This window comes from Podarcis cretensis, assembly GCF_951804945.1.
Source record: "Podarcis cretensis genome assembly, chromosome: 2".
Lineage (NCBI taxonomy): Eukaryota > Metazoa > Chordata > Lepidosauria > Squamata > Lacertidae > Podarcis > Podarcis cretensis.
This window is the reverse complement of record NC_137171.1, coordinates 70,401,950-70,419,982: the sequence shown is the minus strand read 5'-3', so window position 1 is coordinate 70,419,982 and position 18,033 is coordinate 70,401,950.

The window sequence follows — 18,033 nt, the reverse complement described above, 5'->3', positions numbered from 1 at the left end:
GTAGGCTCAGATTCCAGTGACCAGGTTGCTAACAGGGATCTACTACACTGCACCCATTTTACGGGTGCTAAAATATATTCGCTGGCTCTTAGCTTGTGTCCAGGTGTGATTCAAAGGGTTGGTTTTGTAACTTGTAAAGTCCTGAACAGCTGGGGACCAGGGGGGGCTACAAGAGGCCTGCGGTCAGAGTCCCCACAGTTGCCTGGCACAAACATTCTATATCCTTCAGGCGCCAGATTAAAACTGTCTTATTTGCCCATGCATTTAGCGGATGATTGCTTATTGCTTACTTATTACTCCCTTTTGTGCTTCCCTTATCTGCTTTTTCTTTTCAGTGATTGATTTTTTTATTGTTTGTTTTTATTACTTGATAAGCTGCCTTGGTTGCTTGAAAAGCTTCAATGCAGAATGCAAGTGCTTTAATGAAAGAAATTAGATTCTCTAAAATTATTCTTAATAATCCAAAGACAATACAAGGCAGCAAGCAACCAAAGTTCACTAAGCCCCCACCCCCAACACTCCAAGTGTCCTTATTTTCCAGGGACACTCACGGATTTACAGAAACCGTCCCAGTTTCTTATTTGATCTCAGAATGCCCTACTTTTCCTTAGGATGTCCCTATTTTCTTTAGAGAAATGTTGGAGGGTGTGGAGATATGCGACCCCCAAGCCAAGGAGACAAGTAACTATAAAGCTTTTTAAAGACATCTGAATGCAACCCTGTAGAGGGAAGTTTTTATGTTAAAACATTAGTTTTATTACGTTTTTATATATGCTGGAAGCCACCCGGTATCTGGGCAACCCAGTCAGATGGCAGGGTGTTGTGTTGTTGTTATGTCACACAATGCTTTTGGTTGTGCATCCAATTGATCCAATATGCTTTTAAATGTACTTTTTTAAAAGTATACTTGCTTTGGAGTGCTTTATAAATCAATACTTAATTGCTCAACTTATTAATAAGAATTAATACTTCGCTTAATTTGTTAATTACTGTATGACACCTTGTGAAGACTTTATTATAAAAGGCAGGATATAAATACATCAAATTAATAAAATACAATTAGATACAGGCTCGGACACAGACTTAGCTATAATCTAATATAAACATGTTCACAATTACATGTTTCATGATACAAGTGCACTCACTAATGAGCCCAGATTGGAAGCAGCTCCCTGTCTAGTTTATGCCGAGTAAGGAGAATTCTTATGAAAACAGAAATGAAAGCAGAAATTGCCAGTGTTCATTTATTCATCTCATGTCTAGTGAATATGATTGGCATCGACAGTTGTTGGTTTCACTCTGCAAACGATAATCTGCATTTCATTTCCTTTCCATTGAAATGAATGGGGTGGAATAATGTAATGGCAACATAACTTATGTAACTTATAAGATTTCATCGCAGTGAGAGGTGTAACATAGTTTTCGACAGAAGACAAACTGCAGCAGAACGGAAACACTGCTGCGTGTGACGAATACAGGGAAGAAAGGAAAACTATGCCTCCTTACATCCCTAATGCTGAGCGGTGCATGATGGTATCTGGCTACATGATGTGTCACATGGTTATGAGGATCTAGAAATATTTTGGCTTTCTTTTCAAATAGGTCAGGTAATGGTCATTATGTAGCAGGGCAGATGGCCGATTAATTTTTTTCAATCTCTTCCGGAAGCTACTTACAAGCAGATTGTTCCATAATTGGTTTGTTTTTTAATGCCCCTTTATTATTCATTATTGATAACTATCAGCAAAAACTACCAGAGACGATCCTTTGGGCTCTGTAGGTGAACTGTTGATCCATAAGCAATTAAGGAGTTATCTGCTGACCCACCAAAAGAGTCCTATTATGGAATGTGGAAGTTCTCAATTATTTAAACCTAATAGCGCCCACGCACTCTGCAGTAGCTTTCATAAGGGACTAAACCTATTTTTTGAGTCAGACACCAACCTGTAGTTTTCTACTATTTCCCAATAATTTGTTTCAAGTGAGTTTGAGGCAGGCCTCTGCAGATATGGATGGAGAGCTGCCAGGTGTAGCCTTGGCTCCCCCCTGGCCCCCAGCTGTGTGTCCTAACTGGGTCCTCCTGAGATAGAGGTGACGACCCCACTAATAACTTTTTCAGAGATGTGGAGGTAATATTGAAGAGGTGGTCTCCACATCCGTAATTTATTCTGTGCAGCTTTATGAAACCAACACGATATGACATTCTGTAAGGACCTTACAGAGATGCAGATGGACTAACATATGGTTACTGTTGCTTTGCAGTTATTTTCAGGGAAGTAGTCCCATAGTTGGACAGCAGGAGCAATGAATCAGGCCTTTCTTTTGGGTGCTGTGGTTGAACTTTTACACTGGTAAAGGAGAGTCTGTTTTAGTGACCAGTTGGTTGGGATACTAATGGAGATGGTCCTCCAGAATGCCTTTTCCTGTTTGGGCCTTAGGGTCAAGGAAGGTTACTCTGTGCCATGCTTTCTCTCTCCAGTGCCCACAAGCAAACAGTCCTTCATCTTTTCCATTTGCAGCTGATCTCTTCCATTATCCACAGACCGGGAGGAGATGATCAGTAATTGTTAAGTGCTTGAATCAGAGACTAATAGCTGGCTGCTAATTTGCCCTGTAATGCAAGTCTGAATTCCTGGTAAACAAACTGGCTGCTTTTCACACACAGGGATGGTTGCCAAGAACCTAATATTAGAACTCTGGAGTGAAGGCTTTTAGAGCAATTCCATCCACTCAAAAGATGTTTAATGACATTAAATTGTGTACTAAATAATTAGAAGATGAAGGCTCACTTTGAGTCAATGAGTTATTGTCTGATTAAGGTGGAAAGGGGTTTCTGTCCTACTTTTTAAACAGTTGTACTAAAATGGTGTACCTGATAAATGATAAAGATAACTAGGGCTTTACCTATGGGCAAAAGAATTGGCGCAAGATGACGTTATCCATCAAAGTCTAAACAAGATAATTCCTGGCTTCGGCCTTCTTCCAAGTGGCTTTTTAAAAGCATACCGTTGGTAAAAGGTGATATAATAAAAGTCAGATGTGGTTCTAAATTTTTATAGTAAGCATCTGCTGGCAGGAATTTATGACTTAGCAAAAGGGGCTTTGGGTGGGAAGATGCACCGATTGCTTCTCCCTTGAGGAAAGCAGAAGCTCCACACCACAGAAAAACACAGTGTCAAGTTCAGAGGCTGTGTGCGAGCAGGAAACAGGAAAGCCAACGATACTCAGTTTGAAGCACATGCAGAGATGGATAAACTAAGGGATGTTATATCGATTTTGCAACTGAATCAAAGTTAATTAGTAAGTTAACCTTCAGCGGCGTTGTGCATCGGCTACATCCCATCAATATAAACAGAGTCCAGAAAAGTGCAGCTGTGGCTCAGATGATCAGTGCAGAGGGAACTGGGTTTCCTGCCCTATCCTTTGTGATGGTTTTACCCTTTGCTGGTTCTGTACTTGTAGCAGCTACATAGCATGCAGAAATCTAGCACGTCATGCATTCCCTGGCATGGAGATAAAATTATAACGAAGGGCTCGTCTGACAAATCACTAGGTATCTATAAGCAAAATGAAAGTTAGCAAGTTTTTTTGCGCGGCTTTCCATTTGTTTTATCACAGTGTTCCTGTACAAAGCTCTGGTTTTGCAGTGGAGGTTGGGGTTTGTCTCCACTGGTAAATCCCGCCCCCTGCATTTCAACCTTGAATTGTGGTGATATATGGGGTTTGCCACATAGCAGGAGGCAGAGCAGGGAGAAGACAAATGGATCACATCTCAGTAGTGATGAGAAAAGCATTTTTTATGGTATGATGCTAAACATCTGAGATGTCTGGCAGTTGTACCTTATCTGTGGCTACTATCGTGCAGCAAATACTGCACTGTGTGCTGTGGGAGCCAGGTTCAATATCCCCCTTGCCTTTCTTTTTTGAGGGGCAGCGATGCTTACCAAAGTGTTGCACTGTAACAAAGATCACATTGAAAATTTGGGTTCCAATGGTTTGAAAACAAAACTCAGTGTTCTTCAACCTTATTTGATTATCTATCTGTGTTATCAATTTTAAAATAGTTGAATTTCTTAAGTAAAGCTTTTATCCATATCCATAACACTCCAAGGGTAAATTTTGTTGTCGTTGATTTCCAACTTTCCACTAATCACATTGTACATGACGGGCAGCAAAACAATAATTCCAAATAGTGCAATATGGTTCATTTCTGGATAAATCCTTTGTTTTCTCCAGAATTTCTTTCCAATAAACAATAACTGGATATTGCCAAAATGTATCAAAATAGCTGCTCCAAACTCAGTTTCCTCCAAAAGCACCTGGATCTGGTCCATGACCACCTGCTCCAAACTCAGTTTCCTCCAAAAGCAGCTGGATCTGGTCCATGATCTTGCCCAAGAAGGGGTGATTGACAGATGGCCAGAAATTACTTAGATTTTCCAAATCCAGGGAGGGTTTCTTGAGGAGTGGTTTTATCACTGCCTCCTTCAAGCAGGCATGGACCACACCCTCTCACAATGAGGTATTAATCACCTCCCTGGCCCCCTCACTCTTAGTTTTATCAGCCTCAGCCAAGAGGGGCAAATAGTTGCCCTGATAGAAGCAACTTGTCCACATCCTTGAGCCTTACTAGCTGAAACTTATCCAACACAACAGGGCTAGACAGTGCTCTTGACACCTCTCAAAACAGCAACAGGAGAGACATTCGTGTCCTTCCTGTGGGCTTCTCAAAGGCATCTGCTTGGTCACTCTGGCAAAGAAGAAGTTAGGCTAGCCAGGTCTTCCATTTCCCAAAGCAGATTCACAAAACTTTCTGTTTTAATTAATCATTTATTAAATTATTATCCCAAAAAGACCTTCACATATATATGCCATTTACAGATAAAATATAATGTAAACAAAGCTTAACAAATAAGTTAACACGCTGCTCTATTAAGCCATAGACAATAGTTCTTGCCAAACGTCATCTATTAATGTTCCAGTATTCAGCAAAAGGTCACCCTTGATCACACAGGGCAAATGCAGTTTGCTTTGTATTTTCCCAGGCACATTTATAATGGTCCAATTTATTCATTAGCATGGCTTGCCAGATCTTGCATAACTCCTCTTCTGTTGTAGGCAACAAGTCTTTCTTCCTCTAATATGGTGCCAGAAAGATTTGTGCTTAACTATTTGCAGATTAAAAAAAAAAGGAGTCAATCCATTGGTTTTGATGGGTTTACTACAGGGGGTGCACTTTCTCATGAACAACCTTTTGAAGGCTGCAAGACAGTGGTGGATGGGGCCAGAATTTAAAGTGGGTGGGATATGTGAGACTTTTACCCTTTGAGATTGGTAGGGCAGAAGGTAAGGAGACCAACACAGCCTCAACTTAGAAAAAGAATAATCAAACAGCAGAGGGAACAGTTCTAGCCCAGCCTAGTTTACTGGATGGTTCTTGTTTTTTTTAATGGAAGGAAGTATTCAAAAAGCATCCAGGAAGTGAAGCAGCAGTCCATTCTACCACCTTAGAGGTGATACCGTATCACTTTGTTCTACTGCATGTGTAGCTATGGATGGGGGAGAACTTTGGTTACGTCTGCATTTAAAGGTAAACCTACCCAGTGGCGTAGCGTGGGTTGTCAGCACCCGGGGCAAGGCAAGTAATTTGCGCCCCCTAACCCATGGATTTGCACCCCCTAACCCGTGGATTTGCGCCCCCTAACCCTAACCCCCAGATGTTGCGCCCGGTGCGGCCGGGCCCCCCTGCACCCCCTACGCTACGCCACTGAACCTACCTAATCCACACTTTCCAAAACAATATCTGAACTGAAACACAGTCATCCTTCAAAATCAGCTTATCTCTGAATTTTGCAAGGGAGTTCTCCAACCAAGAAATTTGCAAAAGCAATGAATATACTGGGGTAAAATTTGCCTACAAATGTGTATATTGGCAAAACTAACATACTGTACAAAAAAGTGTTGTATTAGGAAAATTGCTACGCAAAAGTGGGCACATTGGGTGCAAACGGTGTACAAAAATGCAATATATTAGGAGAGATCTGCACTAAAATTCTGAAGCCTCTAAAAAAAATATGCAGATTGTTGTGGAAATGTGAGGTGAATTTAAGATAAGAAAAATGAGATACCAAAATTGACAGATTTGCCCATCCCTACTCACTGAGGGCTCGTCCACACTTCAGCTTGTCCCTTGCCTAGAAAGCACAGGCCCAAGTGGTTTCCCGTTGGTCCTGTGCTTTCTTCTCACGAGTCCGAGTGGTTTTCCACTTGTCCTGCTGCTTTCTCAGGGAAAACCCGCTCTTTAGTGCTAAATCGGAGTAAGCGGCAAGCGGAAGTCTGAATGAGCTCTAATATGACTAAGCAGAGCCACTCACTGAAGAAATGGGCCGCAGTCTGACACACAATTGTCACAGTTGCTTCAATCCGACTGATATTAATTGGGGTTTAAAAACATGACCAGTTCTCCCAGACTGTGGCTTTGCAACATAAAGGTAAAGGGACCCCTGACCATTAGGTCCAGCCATGGCCGACTCTGGGGTTGCGGCGCTCATCGCACTTTATTGGCCGAGGGAGCAGGCGTACAGCTTCCGGGTCATGTGGCCAACATGACTAAGCCGCTTCTGGCGAACCAGAGCAGTGCACGGAAACGCTGTTTACCTTCCCGCCGGAGTGGTACCTATTTATCTACTTGCACTTTGATGTGCTTTCGAACTGCTAGGTTGGCAGGAGCTGGGACCGAGCAACAGGAGCTCACTCCATTGTGGGGATTTGAACCACCGACCTTCTGATCGGCAAGTCCTAGGCTCTGTGGTTTAACCCACAGCGCCACCCGAGTCCTACTTACCTATAAATAAGAGTTCTTTCCCTGCGTGAACACGACTGATGAATTATGAAGTGTGAGGGGGTGTTTCCTTTGCCTAATTGTGGAAGAATGTTTTTTTTTTTCTGCATTATGGAACCAAACTCCAGCTGCTCTGTGTCCTTCCCCTGCTTCTCATTGAACACCCCTACAGCATTCCACTACAGGCCAAGCAGATGTGAACTAAGGGTGGGTTTATGGGCTTAAGACTTTCCCTGAATTCTAAATGGCTGAGATAACAGTTTTGTTTTGCAGCCTCCCAGACTAGCAGCCAGCAAAAGCCAGAGACCAAGGGATTCTGAAATAATCTTTTGATTAGCTGAAGTCAATTTTGCTAAGTGCTAGTGGCTCTGAGAAACTGGTTCTGTCAGAGATCCCTAGGGATCCATTATGTATTCAAGGCAATAAAGGAAGAATTGCTTGAGGGGGTTTTCCCCCTCCTTTTTTCAGAAATAGAGAATTATGGAGGTTATTTTTCCCAGACTACAGCTCTTTGGGTTTAAATCTTTGTATCTTTGGGGAAAGTGTTTGCTTCAAATGAGAGCAGTTAAGTACCTCCGTTTCCTAATGTAAGGTTTAGCAGAGACATCTGAGGAGGTTAAAGCTCTCGCATCTTATTTCTGAGGCAGAAATTCTCATGTGCCTCTACCCCAAACATTTTGATTCCCTTGGTATTATACTCACTTCCCCACACCACTGTCCAAGCAGGTGTTTATTTGCAGCAGTGGTCTGTTACTGCAGTGTTCTTCGATCTGGTAATCCCCAAATGTTGCTGGACTACAACTCTCATCATCCCCAGCCAGGACCCAAGGTTGAAACGCACTGTTCTACTGTTTGTCTTGACCTTCATGTTAGTTACTTTTGCCCACAGCCCACCATCCCTCTCATCCCTACCCATCCTTTATGTGCTGGTTTCCTGCCAAAAACGTCCCTTAACAGTAACCAAAATATCTACACCTGTTAGGATGAACTGAGTAGACATGTAGCATAGTCCATACTACACAAGGCACCTGAAGTTTGAAGTTGGCTGTTTCACAACAATATACAGAATTCTCTCCTCTTAGTCCCCCTCTAGCCCTTTGTCCCTCTGGTTTCCAAGCTTCCCCAGTTCTTAGGTTTTTTTAATCCCCTTCCTCTTCCCACTTATAAATACACCTTGGTATGTTCATCTCAGGCTGTGTGTGCACCATACATTTAAAGCACATAAAGGTAAAGGGTAAAGGGACCCCTGACCATTAGGTCCAGTCGTGAGCGACTCTGGGATTGTGGCGCTCATCTCGCTTTATTGGCCGAGGGAGCCGGCGTACAGCTTCCGGGTCATGTGGCCAGCATGACTAAGCCGCTTCTGGCGAACCAGAGCAGTGCACGGAAACGCCGTTTACCTTCCCGCTGGAGCAGTACCTATTTATCTACTTGCACTTTGACGTGCTTTCGAACTGCTAGGTTGGCAGGAGCAGGACCGAGCAACGGAAGCTCACCCCGTCACGGGGATTCGAACCGCCGACCTTCTGATCGGCAAGCCCTAGGCTCTGTGGTTTAACCCACAGCGCCACCCACGTCCCCTGAAGGTTTTTGAATCCCCTTCCTCTTCCCACTTGGTATGTTCATCTCAGGCTGTGTGCGCACCATATGTTTAAAGCACATACCCCACTCAAAAGGAGTCCTGGAAACTGAAGGGTACTGGGAATTGTAGCTCTGTGATGGGTAAATTACATTTCCCATTATTCTTGTCTTGGAGGGGGGGGGGGGAGAATGTGTTTTAAAGATGTGTGTATGCAGTCTCAGCCTAAAGTCCTCCTTCCCCCAATTTCCCTTCATCTGTTCCCATTTAGCTCAGCTCTGAGCCTCTATCCCACAAGCCTTTCTGAGTTGATTCCCTGCCTTGCTAATGTTCCTTCTGCCACCTGGTCTTCTGGGCCATTTATCCTTTAGTTGCCATGCGTCTTGAAATCTCTTTCCACAAACGTTCACAGCCCTCTGTGCTTTCCTCATCCACCCAGACAGCCCTGGATCTTTCTGTCTCTGTTCTTGCTTGCTGCTATGAACACAAAATATCTCTTCTGCCTACATGTCCAATTCCATTTTCCTCATAGAAGATGTACCGTTTGTCATCCTTTTCTCTGCGACTGACCCTTTTCTCTGCAGTAGTTAAATTTAGTGACCAGTCAGTCTATGACATCAGAGCAACTCAACCAATGACACAGAGCTTCCCTCAGTTATTTAGATGCATGTATGCTATAGTAATTGGGGACGCAGGTGGCGCTGTGGGTTAAAGCCTCAGCGCCTAGGACTTGCCGATCGAAAGGTCGGCGGTTCGAATCCCTGTGGCGGGGTGCGCTCCCGCTGCTCGGTCCCAGCGCCTGCCAACCTAGCAGTTCGAAAGCACCTCCGGGTGCAAGTAGATAAATAGGGACCGCTTACCAGCGGGAAGGTAAACAGCGTTTCCGTGTGCGGCTCTGGCTCGCCAGAGCAGCGATGTCACGCTGGCCACGTGACCCGGAAGTGTCTCCGGACAGCGCTGGCCCCTGGCCTCTTAAGTGAGATGGGCGCACAACCCCAGAGTCTGTCAAGACTGGCCCGTACGGGCAGGCGTACCTTTACCTTTACCTTATGCTATAGTAATTATGAGAAATTGTTCTGACAGCTACTGCTAATCTTATGGCCAAGTAAGTACTTTTGCTAAGTGACTAAATGTCAACTTCATTTCCCATTAATCAATAACATTTACCATGCTCCAGGTGTAAATATCAAAAGCAAGCTTCAAGTTGTAACATAATCATTAGGCATTAATTGGTACATTTCAAGAACCACAAAAACTATTCAATATATGACCCAAGTGCATTATAATGTCCATCAATTACTGGTAAATTATCATATTTGCCAGAGCTGGCTAGCAATTTGAACAAATTAATTGTTTTTCAGACATCTTCTTGCTTCAGTTATAGTTTTATTTAACCCAATAAAAACACCTCTGTTGTCCTTGTCCTTAATATATGGTACTCCAAACATATCACAGCTGGATGAAAGACTTCCTTTGACTTTGGCTTTACCTTGTACAGAACTGCTTTTCTTCCCTTAGTTTTCCTTTTGAACTATTCCATTGAAATTGTGCAATTATCTGTTTGTCTCACCTTGCATTTCTGACCTTCCTCAGGATTTGCTTTAACCCCTTACTATGGAGCCCACTCACTGATAATTACCTTCTTCTGATGTTCCATCAAGACTTCTGTAGCCTTGATTAACCCAAACAATTTTCTGTATTATTATATTATCACTTTTCTTGGCAGGTCACTGATGAATAAGCCACACACTGCAGCCTTTAGAAACAAGCCATTCCATGAGGCAAAGCAACCTTTTGCTAATCCTTAAAGCTTGCCCTTAGCATCCCTGTATTGTGCTTGCTGCCTTCCCTCTCACTCCTTCCCACTTTTCTGGACCTGAGGTTTGGAAAGAATCCAGCTTCTGTGAGCATCATGCCCTGGTCTAATGGAATATGTAATTATTGCCACTGAGGCATGCAGCTAGACTCTGGGTCACTATTAACTCAGAGTGACAGGGTTCATTACGCACATGTGTATCTTCAAAGAGGAGGGAGTGATGGATCAGAAATTAAATCAAGCCTAGTCGCTCCGCTTCAAGTGCTGTTAGTTGGGGCGTTCCAAAGAACATAACTAGGAAATAATGAGATGAAATTAAGCAAAGATAGATGGAGGATGAATTAAAAAAAAAAAACTCTCAAAGCCCAATTAGCCTGCAGCGCAGGGACAAGCCATGGTAGACAGTATTTATGTGATCCTGGGGCCAGATTGCTGAACTCTGTGGATGTGAAATACAGCTCCCAGAACATTCATTCTATTCAGCTTCTGAAAGATACAGTCAGAGCTGTATATTTATTTCTATTCTAAGGGGGGGAAAACCCTAAATGAATTTTGCATTAAGGTAATCCAAATTCTGCAACACAAAAGCAAAGTTCTGCGACCTGAATAAATTATGCAAGTTAACACAAAGTGTGTGTTTTCCCATTGTGCTTTATTTCTTATTCTGCAGTCTTTCCAATTTGCATTATTTATTCCGCTCCAGCCATTTGACAGGAGAAGCAAGAAGCTATGCAGGGCACTGAAGCTGTGCTCATCTATTCAGTAACTCCTCTTTCTGCTGAGAGTCACCAACCATTGCCTGCAGATGTTACTGAACTGTATCTCTGCTAGACACAAAATTCTGCACTCAACGTTGCATTCTGTGGCTTTTTCACGCTTTCACGGAATCAGAGCCTACACACCTCTACAGCACTTTTTTCACAGTTTTTTTCTTTGTCTCACCTTCCCTTTGGTTGTTTTTAGCTTTTTCAAAACTCCATTAACATTGCTGGAGCATGTTGGTGGAGGAGCAGGGAGCAGAACGAGGAATTATTCATTACTGAAAAAAATCTCTGCAGGGCTGGGGGGGAAACAGCCATATACTGTGAAAGGTCAAAAACCAATGCAAGCAACAAGAAATGAAAGAATTAATATTAGTGGGGATTGCTGAATATATGGGTGTATGATCAATCAAACATGCCTTCATTGTCAGAAACAAAAAGAGAAGCTCTAATAAATGGTGAGTGAGACCAGACAGGATGAAAGGCACCAGTCGCATCCACACCATACACTGAAAGCACATTTTAAGCACGTGGCTTTTCCCAAAGAATCTTGAGAACTGTAGTTTGTTATGAATGCTGGGAGTTGTAGTTCTGTGGGGATAAACTATAGTTCCCAGAGTGCTTTAAGGGAAACCATGTACTTTAAATGTGCTTTAGATGCATGGTGCGTGTTATGTATTCAGCAGTCTGTGTTCGCCTGAACTTGAGTCTGGACTATGGATTCTGAGCCCCTGTGTACTGATTCGATACATGATATCCAATCACAGAAGATTTCAGGATTTGGGCCTCTGCCATTGGCCCTTAAACTCTGAGTAATGATTCGCTGCTTGGAAGTTTAGACAGCCAATCACGTTGGGAGTAGGAGCGGCCCAGGCCTTCAGAAATGTATATAAGCAGCCACTTTGCCCCGTTGTCCAGTTCTGTTAGTTCAATAAAGATTAGTGCTATTATCACTGTGCCTTGCCTCGTGAGAACTCACCTACACTTCAGTGTGGATCTGCCCATTGTCTATTATAAAGTGGCAGGACACCAAGGAAGGGAAAGAGGATCCTGACAAAGGGTGTAACCATGATTGGTGCACACTGGGACAAGCTGAAGAGGGGGGAGGGGAGGTTGGAGACTTAGGAGGTACTCAGGGGACACCAGAGAACATTGAAGGGGCAGCTGACAGTTCACAGGAGACAGGGGAACTGTACACACCACCAGACCCCAAGGCATAGCTGTCAACTTCCCCCCTTTTAAAAGGGCAATTCCCTTATTCCGAATAGGACTCCTCACAAGAAAAGGGAAAAGTTGACAGCTATGCCCCAAGGTGCCCCCTTTTCCGTGAACACAAACACAATGGGCTCTGAGATGTCATGAACAGCGGTAAGTGCACTTTAAGAGGCGGTGGCAGGCAAGATAACACAGCCTAGCTTATAGTTGATCAGGTGGAGATCATGGGACATTAGGTGTGGGAGGAGTTTTGTGGCCTCTCAGCTTGAATAAGCTCAGGGCAGGTGACAATCACATCCTTCGTTAAGGGGAGAGGCACAGTTCCTCAGCTGGAGCAAGCTCAGGTGCATCAAGTAAGATTGGAAGGACCAAAAAGAGAAGGTGATGGATCACGGCTTGACTGTTTCGGGAGCTCCATCAGACTGCGATTTTGGGGACGCAGGTGGCGCTGTGGGTTAAAGCCTCAGCGCCTAGGACTTGCCGATCGAAAGGTCGGCGGTTCGAATCCCTGCGGCGGGGTGCGCTCCCGCTGCTCGGTCCCAGCGCCTGCCAACCTAGCAGTTCGAAAGCACCTCCAGGTGCAAGTAGATAAATAGGGACCGCTTACCAGCGGGAAGGTAAACGGCGTTTCCGTGTGCGGCTCTGGCTCGCCAGAGCAGCGATGTCACGCTGGCCACGTGACCCGGAAGTGTCTCCGGACAGCGCTGGCCCCTGGCCTCTTAAGTGAGATGGGCGCACAACCCCAGAGTCTGTCAAGACTGGCCCGTACGGGCAGGGGTACCTTTACCTTTACCTTACCAGGATTTCAACCTTGGATCTGCTTCAGAGATGGGAACCTGGCCTAATGGTTTGACTTTGAACCTTTCTCATTACATTGGACCTGAACCTGCATTTGATCATTGGACTCCTCTCTAACGTTGCCCTTGGGACTGTTGTCAATAACACTTTCTGCTTAGACTTTGTGGCTCGCTGTGTGCACTATTGGATCTTTTCAGGAAAGCCACACAGATAAAAACAAACCATATCCTGCAACTTCTAGCACTAACAGGGAGAGTGCTGAGAGTGCCCTTCAGTGGCTCTGGGCACTGGGGGCCACCCAGACACCAACCCACCAACCCCCAGCTCAACTTTCTGGTCACCGGAGGCAGGCACACATTCGAGGGTGGGGTGGACAGGAACTGCTGAGAGAGAGCCACTTCCCAATCTCTCTCAACAGCATCCTCCCCACTTTACGTAATTTCACATATACACACAGAGTATGGGAACAAAACCCCCACACAAGGGGGTGGGGGGGATGCCTGTAATTTTCAGCCAGTAAACTGTCAACTTATGACATTTCCAGTTTCCAAAAATAATGATCAAATCAGTCTGCCACGATATTCACCAGAGACAAAGCCACAGTTTAAAAAATACAAAATAAAAATCATGCCAGTTCTTTAGATAAACCTTGGCAGGTCACCTACAAAGATGGAATGTGCCAAATCTTTATCCAAGCAACCCTCCCACTGAGAGGTTGGCAAGAAGCACAGGGCCTAGTTGACACGAGAGTAAGAAGAAGAGCTTGTCAGCCGTGAGGGAGATACCAAGGGCTAAATAGCAGCTCTCTTCTTTCTGGGTTGCTCATCCCTAGTAGCTTTGTCTTAATTAACTAGATTTGATCTGTGTTGAAGTTATATGTAGGGGGATGTGTAACATTGTCAAATTTACAGGCAGGCATTTCTCCCCATTAGGTTTTCCTGGCTTGTTTGTAACTGGTTTCTATACTTATTCTTTCAAGCAGAAGGACACGCACTAAGCCCATGCTTTACTTATTCTGCAGCCAAAGAGACTGTACCGTATTTGTGTCATCTGTCTTCTTTTCCTTTAGCCTTTTCTTTTTGGGGTGGGGAAGCATTTCTTGTAAGAATTGCATGGTTTTTTTATATGTCGCTGGAAAATTGACCTTTGATTCCTCCTCTCTTTTAAAAACAACAACTTTTTTTGCATTTGTTTGGTTTGCTCTCTTTCACCATCTGCATCAGCTAGCAATTGTACAAAAGGAAAATGCTGCAGGTGTGCCCCCCAGTTGAGTAAGGGGGGGGGAGCAGGCACCTGATTAGAGTGGTTACTACCCATTCCTATTCTCAAAGGGAGAATAAGGAACTTGCGTGCCTTTCCAGGGGTCACCAACTAGAGGATGCTCCTTTTGTTACCAAGTCTGCATGTGTTTATGCTGACATGCGTGTCTACACATATAACCACAGTAACAACATATTCGGAGTTTTTATATTGAAATTTGTGGTTCGTCATAAGGAGGTTGCATTGTATACTTACTTACCTGAATTACCTGGAGGAATTAGCAAAAACCACCAAGTCCCAATTTGGATTCAAATGAGAGAACATCCATTGTTTCAAGTGCCCAAATGACATTAAATAATAAAATAGCTATGCTGTTTGTATTGTCAAGATACAATTGTCAAGATACAGAGGAGTATGACAGCATAAAATTCGTATAGCAGCTGCCCAAATCCTGCTGCCTGGATCCAGTGCTTTTTTTTGGGGGGGGGGTACGTAGGGGTATGCATACCTCTAAACATTTTGTGAATCAAAGTTTGGCTACATTGAGGGCAGTATTTCAATATGAGTAGGAAAATTGAGAGTACCCCTAAACATTTTTAAGGTGGGGAAAAGCACTGCCTGGACCAATAGTGTTTGCTTAACTAGTTTCTATGACAGAGACAGAGTCAGGGGGATCTTAGTGCTGCTGCATAAACAGTAAAGGTTGGTGCTAGGGATCCACTAGGTTGGACTAGGCACACCAGAGGAATGTAGGAATGCAAACGACACAAGTTTGTGCCAAGAGAAGACAGGAAGTCAGTGAGATTTAGGAAATGTAGGACACAGTGATTACGGTAATTCCTGCCTTGAAGCACCCCTCCTTGGATGTAAGTCACCATTGAAAACAACAGAGGGCTCACCCAGACTTACACTTGTTCCACCACTTTCCCCTGGCAAAACCCACGGTTAGTGCTGACTTGGAGCAAACGACCATTGGGGATTTGCTCCGGTTTAGTGCTAAAGAGTGAGGTTTCCCTGGGAAAGCAGTGGGAGAAAAATTGGATGGGATAGAGAACTTTTAAAAGCAGACAAATACTGTCAGTGAGGACAGCCAGTGTAGAGCTAGACGCCTTTCCGCTGTCATGCTCGCAAAGAGTTTACGCCCATTGCAGTCACCTGTAGAGCGAAGTTAAGGGACTCCAGCAATATAGAAATCTTCTTGGCATGGCAAGTGAACCATGCAGGAAGCTAATCAATACTTCCTTTGGAAATGGAAATTAAGGGACGAGTCACTAAACACCTTTGCTCTGCATATTGATCAGCTATAGAGGAGCGTAAGCTCACATAATACCCAACAAAGTAATATTTTGGTTGCCTATATAGTTGGGGGAAAGTTCTGTTTTTAAAAGGCCAGCTTCTGCTTTCACATACACCAATGTGCACATCCTTTCAAGGTTACAAAGGTATAGCAGAAGAGACTGTGTCCTCAATTTTTGCACTGGCTCCATGCCATCACCTTTTCTCTTGCTGTGCGTGCTATGTCTGACTCTCTTATTAATGGCGTTTTACAGACAGACTTCTATTTTTGAATCTTCATTCAACTGGGGAACAACATGCAAACAGAAGGCAAGTTGTCTACAGCAGAGACACCCAGCGCAGCATATTGTGGGATCATGCAAATATTATATTGGTTTCTGCAAACTGTAGTTCTCTGGCCACTGCCCTCTGAGCCTGTTAAAAAGGGCAAATTCAACAAGACATCTTGAGTTCCTCCCGTTCCCTGATGAATTAGAATTTGATGAATTAGAATAATGATTTCATCACATGTTGCTTTTACCCATTATGCTGTCATAAATGCAGAAAGCTATTAAGCACATTGATAACCAGAGGCATGACCTAAACAGCAGTCAATCATCTTTGGCAGGTTCCAAAACCTATGCATGCCATCTGATAAAAGGGTATTTGCAACCATTAGTGCTCCATTAACACAGCGTATGTTTGAGCAATTTCACAATTTTTTTATGTGTGGGGCACCATGACCAACCCCGTACCAGTTTCACTCACAAGGTACAGTATCAGTGCACCTGCTCATGGCACCACAGAGCTCCTGAGTTCTCACTGCTGATGTGGAATAGAAAAATGCAATCACTTTTCACAGCATGGGGTGGGGAAAGTTGCATGCTAAAATTTCTTTGCTATATAAAATGTGACAGGTGCATTATCCTTCTCCCATGCTAAGGGCTGTAGCCAACATGAGTCCTACTCTAGACAGACCCACTGGAATTAATGTATGTAGTGAATGGGTTTATTAATTTCAGTGGGACTACTCTTGAGTAGAACATAGTTGGCTATAACCCTAAACCTGGCAAGCTGAAGCCCAGAGCAGTGCCATTTGCTGTACCACCCAAGGGTGCATGTTGCCATCAGCCCATAACCATGAATCTTACAAATCAAATCTGGAAAGCAATAAACTAACAGTGGAGAGGCCATCCAGCAATACACACAAGAGAAGTGATATTGCTTCCTTCCACCAGAGGGAAAGTTTACTTAACTGTGCAAGATGAACTACCCACTTCAGTATGTCATTTAGTATTTATAGAAATTGAGGGATATGGCTATTTATTTCTTTGGTGTTTATTTTCTTCCCCCATTCACAATAATTGGTAATAAAAAGTATTTGAGATCCAGCTTTTTAATTTTAAAAAACAACAACTTTAGTAATGAATTTTGTGAAGTTGGATGGTGTTTGGGCTGAGAGAAGAGATAAAACTTTCCCTGCTGAATGGACCAGGATGATTGTTTGTTCTTACAGGGCGAGAGTGCTAAGAATCTCCCATTGAGGATGCAGATAAGATGTTTGCAGTGTATGCAAACAAAAAGCCCCTGTAAATAGGGTATGTCATCTGAGTATGTCATCTGAGGTTGGCCGGATGACATCGTACAGTTACAGTTTACCTCATATACCAATTAACATGAGATAAAAATGTTTATATGGTTATAACTGAAAAGCAAGTACTCTCAGATTTGTAAGCCAATTTTTTGAGGACTCAGGAAAATATATTGTACTTGGCTATACCTTGGTTATGTTGTGTAGCAAAGTACTGTTGACATGGTTTTAAAGGGGGCAATGATATTGTTACAGGCCACCCCAATCTCCGCTAAGCGGTAGCAAGATTGCAGTGGTGTTGGCATTTAACTAGGATTTGTTATCTTTTGGAATGAGACACAGCGAAGGCTAGTATATTTAAGGAATATAGTTTATTTTACACATATTTACAACCTGAGTTTTGATGGAGGAAATGCAAAACATTACTCCCCAAGAGTGTCTCTCGTGGCTCCTCTCATGGCTTCAGCATGCTTGGGGCCAAAGCAGCAGCTAGTCATGTCCCCTGATATTTCAGTGCAGTATCTCCCAGCCAGTTCTGGCCCCTCCTTTTTCCTTCCCAAAAACCCTTGCTCAAAACCTCAGTTTAAAAGAACACCTTTTTTCCTGTGCCCCCCCCCCCCGTTACCCTGGTAACTTCCCCCTCCATGCCGGCATTGTCTTCTCCCTAGCTGATGGCTCCCATTATCAAACAAACCTTTGGTAGATTCTTTGGTAGATTTGCAAAACTAAAAACGCACGCCAATTAATAAATTTTAGAATGGGGCAAGATTAGATGTGGACACACAAAGCATTTTACAAATCAAGACTCCTTGTGCTCCGCTCCATTCTGCTCCCCCTTTCTTTTCACCCAGGGTGGCCCTGCCCTCTGCCTGCCCCTCAAATCTGGTGCAACACGGG